This window comes from Poeciliopsis prolifica, unplaced genomic scaffold (assembly GCF_027474105.1).
Source record: "Poeciliopsis prolifica strain line A6 unplaced genomic scaffold, Auburn_PproV2 SCAFFOLD014, whole genome shotgun sequence".
In the NCBI taxonomy this organism is placed as follows: Eukaryota; Metazoa; Chordata; class Actinopteri; order Cyprinodontiformes; family Poeciliidae; genus Poeciliopsis; species Poeciliopsis prolifica.
The window spans coordinates 5,489,767-5,496,902 of NW_026562389.1; the positions used below are offsets into that span (position 1 = coordinate 5,489,767).

At 46.1% G+C, this 7,136-nt stretch overlaps 1 protein-coding gene across 3 annotated transcripts in view; it reads right to left on the reverse strand.

The window, feature by feature from the left end:
* slc20a2 (solute carrier family 20 member 2) overlaps positions 1–5,675 on the reverse strand; it is a 52,774-nt gene extending 47,099 nt beyond the window's left edge. The window contains exon 1 of one of the 3 annotated variants that reach the window (XM_055039131.1): positions 5,455–5,675. The gene's annotated coding sequence lies outside the window, so the exon portion shown is untranslated. Of the gene's footprint in view, positions 1–376; positions 2,131–5,454 lie in introns of those variants that run through there. The other 2 variants (XM_055039130.1, XM_055039129.1) reach the window with 2 other exon arrangements.
* Between the last annotated feature and the right edge of the window lie 1,461 nt (positions 5,676–7,136).

Genomic DNA, 7,136 nt, shown 5'->3' on the forward strand with positions numbered 1-7,136 from the left:
GGCAGGGAAGGAGAGGGAGTCAGTCTGGTCATTGCATGGCGACAGCATGTAGCTAGTGGATGAAATATTTTAATTTCTGCAAGACACAGGATTTTTAAAATGTTGATCTACATTTTCCCGGAATGCACATTTTATTACAACCTGAAGACATATTAATCTCTAATAGATTTCTACTAACACTGCTGTAAATCAATGACAGATCCACGTGAATACCATTTAATGTGTTTATTTTTATTTTTTTTGCCCTGCGAAGTCATTTCGTTCCATTATACCACGCCTGGCTTATTTTTTCCTTTAAACACCGAGAAATGTAAAGATGGAGGAAAATACAGATCTACTTGTGGAGACTTTGGAGACAATTAACCAATCAACTTACCTTTGTATGGATGGATGTCCCGACCACGAGTCCTTTCCGTGCACTTTCACCAAAACATCAATGTTTTGGTCATAGTGTGGGGGACCAGTTGCTGGGGACTTTAGATCAAGGAACCCCACCCTTCCATAAAATATGATTCTATTCTCTTTCCTCTGAAAATTTTGTTTTGTTATTTTTGAAGCACTGTGTTTCATAGTCCATTAAGCTGTACAGTCATATAAGTTGGTAACTATTCTGGCTGAGAGTGAAATTAGTTTAGAAAGGGATGAGTTTTTAACAGGCGTTTGGGGCAGCCTGGGGTCCTAAGATGTCTGCGTTGAAGAAGATAAAACTCAGTAGATCATAGCAACCATAGTGTGACGCACGTCGGATTTATGATTGTTGCTTGTATTTTCAGGTAAGCAGAAGTAGTAAAAAGTTACCAACAGGCGTTGTATGATTGTTACATTAAGTTGTAAAGTTTCATAAGACAAATTGTACATTGCTGTATTAATGACGGAGATGTGATTATCTCAGTCGAGACAGCTAAGTGAGGAACGTAAACTCAGTAAATCACAGCAGCCACGGATTTATGAATCGAGTGTGCAACAATAGTCATCCTCCCCCGTACTTTAACATTCTTGATTTGAATCAGTCATGGGGTGTTTTTAGCCTCCCCTTTAACAAAAAATTAATTCCTTCGTCCATTATGTAGAACATTTTATATCACCCTTAACTGTCTTGTCTATTAATTTTAGAGGGGATGCATTTTAATTTCTGAGCCTGCCCATGTCTGCATCTCCTGTCAATTGTCCTATTGGTATGAAAATTATACCCGTAGCTCAGAGAACAAGTGTGATTATGTGGAAATGGTGAAATCCCTATTAACTCTTCATTTCTAAAATTCAGGAGGGGGATGCATTTTTTGGCATAGGGAATTCTTAGTTTGCTGATATCTGCATGCCCTATCTACTTTCCCCACTTAGCGTCCAAAGAAGGCCGCCGCACCTGCGGCTGGGCGACCGCGGATGCGGACGGGGGGGAAGGCGCCGCCGCAGATGCGGGGCTGCCTGCTGGACGGGACCTAGGATCCAGTCCCTGGATCCGGGCCGGCTCTTGGGGCGGACTCTGCGCCCCGTTCGGCCGCAGGTGTGCTGCGGTCCGATTAGCCGCAGGTGTGCTGCATCACGCCTGATTAGGACACCGGCTACTTGGCCAGAGGCACGTGCCTGCCAGCCTCAGTTGGAGTTTTGCAGCACGGTGAGTAGCACGACCGCTTCAAAGTTCGTCAACCGATGTCCAGTGTGCACCCGCAGATCGTGGCGGCTGCGGGAACACCTGGACGACAAGCACAAAGTGAGGAACCCGGTGGAACATCGTATCCTCCTGGCATTTGCCAGGGGGCGGGTGAATGTGAAGGGGATGCCGTGTCCGGTGCAGGGCTGCCGTTACGACGGCCGCCGTGCACCTCAGCACCTCCAAGAGTCCCACCGTGACCTGGGTCCGTGGCAGAAGCGGCGTCTTCTGGCTGGCCTCCAGCGGCGCAAGACGCTGGACAAGCTGAGGGAGCTAAGGCGCTCAAGACCCGAACCACCCATGGCTACCGGGCTGGACCTGCCGGAGGCAGGCCACGGTGCTCCGGCAGCGGTGGTGGGGATTCGGCCCGCCCGCAGCTCACCACCACCACCAGGGAGGCCGGCGGTGGTGGAGGACGAGGAGGAGTAGATGGAGACGGAGGAGCAGGAGCAGATGGAGGTAGACAACCACCACCACGACGACGACGGCTCCACCGTCTCCGGGACCACCATCGCCTCCCACCCCCGACGAGCCCGATTCCTCGGAGCCGGGAGCCAGCACCAGCAAGACCCGCAGGAGGGCGGATCCGGAAGACAGAGTCCCACCTCCACCACGCCCAACGAGCCCACGGAGCCCAAGGAGCCGGTGCGTACAACCATCCACTTTCCAGAGTGCATGGAACAGTATTTGGACGGTTACAGGAGACACCTTGTCGGTGCCTTGCCCTCGAAAAAGCATGTGGAGAACGCGAGGTCCAAGATGGGCCGGCTGACCCATTTCCTGAACAGAATGGCCAAGGGGAAGAGCGGGCTGGAGTCCTGGCGGTTCATGGACGACGCCGACAGGGTCCTCGGCTGGCCGGCCGACCTGCTGAAGCAGGGCAAGCAGATAACCACAGTCAAAGTGTACCTAGTCAACACGGGTCAGTTCCTGACCTACTTCCAAGAGACTCCGCCCGAGGGCTCCACGGTATCCAAGTACGGACTGGTCTCCGTCACCCTGGCCCTGAAGTCCGCCGCCGGGCAGATCTCCACCACCGTCGTCCTGCATCAGATCCAGGTGAAGGACCAGAAGGAGAAACGCACTGTAACGGCGCCGGTTCTGCGCAGGTGCCTGGAGGAATGCCGCACGTGGATCCCGACGCTGTTGCGCGACTCATCGCAGAGGAGGCGCGACGTGGTCCTGCGGCACCAGCTCTACGGCTTCTTGGCTTTCTACATAGCTTCTCTCTACGGCCACAGGCCGGGCGTGGTCCGCAACATGAGAGCGGCTGAGGTCCAAGAAGCCGAGTCAGGATTCAGGCACGACTCCTCCGGCTACGTCATAAACGTAAGTGCCCCGTCCGACCACTTCATCCCAGAGACAGAACCAGAGGCCCGGGTGACAGAGGCCTCTCGGTTGAACCCAGGAACCGAGAGGCTGCAGTCACGGCTCTCTGCGAACCAGGACCTCCAGCCGAACCACTTACCCCAGAGACAGAACCAGGGGCCCGGGTAACAGAGAACCGGGACTGCAGCCTCTCGGTTGAACCCAGGAACCGAGAGGCTGCAGTCACTCCAAAGGATGGAGAACCCGCCGGCTCTCCGGGCCGAAGGGAGAGCGCGGTGGACGGGACCGGGACGCCGGCCCGCATATTGGGAAAGGGAACCGGGGGCCCTCGCCGACAGAGACCCGTGGACGCAGCCTCTGTCACGACCGGGAGGTGCTGCACGGCCGGGGGCACCGCTGGCACCACGCAGCCCATTTGCGTGGCCCAAGATTCGGCGGCGCTAACCCTGCAAAAAGTCCAGATTGCATTTAGGCAAGGAACTCAAACACTGGTGGCAATTGGAACAGAAATAGCCAACGACAGAGACACGTCCAGGATCCAACAAGGAACACGAGACACAGCTGGGAGCAATCAAGGGCAGAGAGACAACCAGGAACTAAATTGACACACAGAATACAAGATATTTATATACATGTTACTTTATATTCTGCTTTTGATGTTGGAAACAAAAGTCAGTCTGAAAGTAATGGCCTACTAATCACATTGCCATTAATCTGATATTATTTGAGTAGAACTTTTAAGATGATAAACAGTTAAGAGGGATTTAAGCTTTTCAACATAATCATACATGTTCTCTGAGTTACTGGTATAATTTTCAAATGGGATACACATATTGGCAGAATAGGGAATTAAAATGCATCCCTTCCTACATCAATAAACTACTAGACAGTTAAGGGTCGATATAAAATTGTCATGCGTTAAGCTATTAGGGTGTAGCTTAACACTGAAGAAAAGAAAAAGCGGGGAGTTGCTGGTGACCCGGATGATGCCTAAAATTCAAATGGAGGTCCAATAGTGGATGTCTCCACAAAGCAAAATGAATCACGAGCACGCTAATGCCCTAAATAGGCTGAAACAGACGAGGTATCTCGAAAAAATATTTAGGATATGATCTGTAGTATCTTGGTTAAAAAAAAGACTTGTCTTATAATCTTGAGGATTTACATAGTGTTGAGGTGATCCACATAACTAACTATCTGGTTCTCCAGAGTTCATAACAACAAACCAGAAGAGAGTTTTCAAAAGCCTGGAGAAGACAATTATTTTGTTTCAGGTTGGGACAACCAGTTAGGATAAAAATAAGCATTAAATGACTGTGGAGTAATGAGTTGTGCTATTTTAAGAAATTAATCTATAACAATGCTACCGCTAACAACGAATTAAGCCATTTTATTTCTATGAGCGTGGAAAATAATTTACTTAGCTTCTGTAAACCCAAATTTATGGTGGAGTTGCATGTTGAGTTGTAGGAAGCTGGATTCAGGTCCAATGTAGGTCAACTATTTGATGCAATCCACAGAAACCGCTGCGACCCACATGGTTCCTGTCCAGACACGAACCATGTGGGGGAATGGTCACAGCTCACTGACTGTATGGTAGGTTAAATTTAATTTATTCAGGTTTTTATTCGCATGAAAGTCCCACTAAATGAACATATTTTCTATCCATGACTCAGCACTAAGCTAGCTGCTAACAAAGTTAGCACTCTTTGAGTGATTGTTCTTGTAACTGTCCAATAAGATATCTGAAAATACAATTTAAACAATGCTGTGGTTTCTGTTGGAGAATGGGCTCTGCAAACTCTGACATTGTTAGTTTCCGCAGGTGTTTTTAACCCCAGATTGTTGATCCACTTTTCTCGTATTTTTTCCGGTAAGTTTTTAAAATTAACTCCCTTGTGACCAACTAACATGGAAACACAAAAATAACGTTTATCTTTCTGTCTATTGGTTAGAACAACTGTACATGACACAAACTTTAGGCATTTTGATCAGTAGAAATAAACGGGCTGCTTTTACTTCCAACCCTCCATCTGCATTGAATGACTTCGATGCTTCGTCATCTGAAGCCCAGCAACAGCAAACCATTAGCGGATAACATATTCATCAAAAACTGTCTATAAAACTCGTATGTCTCAATAAAGGTGTCAACACCTTATTTATTTCAAATCATCTACGAAATAAAACCCACCGTTTTAGGGCTTTCATGGTTAAGAAACATAATAATGTGACGAATATCTTTAAAACGTTTTCTCTTCGGTCATATTTCAGTCAGTTTTCTCATCAATCTGCGAGAGCGCAACTGGGCATGCGTTTCTCGGCATGACTCTGGGCTGGTTTGGAGTTGCTGATTGGTTCATTGACTGCGGGGGCGGGACAAAGATCAAATCTCTGGAACAGGAGCGCACGAGACTTTCCCGATGGCTGTCATTTCAATATAGCATCAATAAATTTCCGTCATAATCTATTCTTACCCTACATTGGGATTACAATCGCCTCTTCAGCCAAAGAATGTGATGGTAAATGTAAATAACATTTCTCCAATTGAACCGATCAGAAGTCTGCGAGGCTGTGAACGAGGGGATTTCCGCATCTGGCGTCGCTCCAGCCGGGAAATCCCGCGTGCCGTAGTTCAGCTGGCCTCGAGTCCAGCTCAGAGACGACATTCATATGAGATTTTTCTTAAAATTATTTTTCTCGTTAAATGTAAAGCTGAGGTAAATGTTTCCCTCAGCTTCCTCGCTCCTGAGCGCACACAGAAAAAGCGGGACAGGAGACCCAACAAGAAAACTTGTGCGGTTGCTGTGGCGATCGCCTTGGTAGCTTTAGCAAGAATTCGATTTACGTGACGTAGCCAGCTCAATGCAAAATGTCCAGGGCCATAACACCAATAATAGGACCGGGTCGAACGGAACCGGGCTGGTGCAAAAGCCAGCTGCAGTGCAAAAGGGCTTAATATACTGGTAGCCTCGTGTTTAAGGTGTGAATGTTATGTAACCGTCCGCGCCGGTCAACAGCAGTGGGTGGGAGAGAAGGAGGAGGGGTGCGTTTTAGGGCAATTAAATGAGCTTAAACTTCAACAAGATTTCTCCGTTTAATCAAAATGCCTAATAGCCGAAACAGAAAACAAACAGTAATCCATTTGTGTCAATTCTTGTTTGAATTTTCTCTTCCAAGGAGGGTTGTAAAACCCTTATAAGATCAAGTCAACACAATTAAGTATGACCTGAAACAGATTTTCTTCTTTAATTTATTGGAACTTGTTGAGGCATGACTGCACCAGTAAATTACTGTTATAGACCAGAACAACTTAATGCTCTGGCAGTTTGTTCAGGTACACACATTAAAGCCATCATTTTATAAGTTATAGCTATAACACATTAAGTTTAACTTCTGTCAATATAATTTTGTGAAATCTTATAAATGTGGAATATACAATATATTCAACAGGAGTCCATACTTTTAGTCGACATCTGCAAGCAAAACCAGATGTTTAGTTAACTCTTCTATTTTGCTGCAAAATAAGTTTCAGATATGTTTAGACTTGACATCATTTAATTGCTGCTAGATATTCTGGCTTTGTGGAACTTTTTCTCAGATCAAAATGAGGAAAAACATACAAAATGAAAGGGCAAATACCTACACAGATCTAATTATGAAAATGTTTCGACAGGTAAAGCTGTTTCCACATGGGATGTTTTATCATACAGTGACAAGGTATTCATCCCGTTTTAGATTTGAGATTTTCTGTTTTTACTTTTTTTAGTCATAAATTATTACACAAATATGTATATCAGCCAAATATATCGAGAGTAAACACAGGATTATTTCAAAATAATTAATTTAAAATATCCAAGCCTCATGTAAAGTAATACATTTCCAGCATAACTTTCCAAGTTTTTATCTTATACATGTGTGTGTGTAATTGGGTTCAATAATTGTGGCATCTCTTTATTGTAAAGTTCATACTGCAAAAACATCTAACCTACCGGAAGCTGTCGGGTTTGGCTCAGAAGTCAGACTGAGTATGCTGCTGCATCAGAAACGAAGGGTCAGCATCCTGTGCTTCAGATGTACAGTCAGCAGACTCACAGTTACACAACAAATATCACAGCTACATCACAACTACATCACAACTACATCAACCTGATTGACT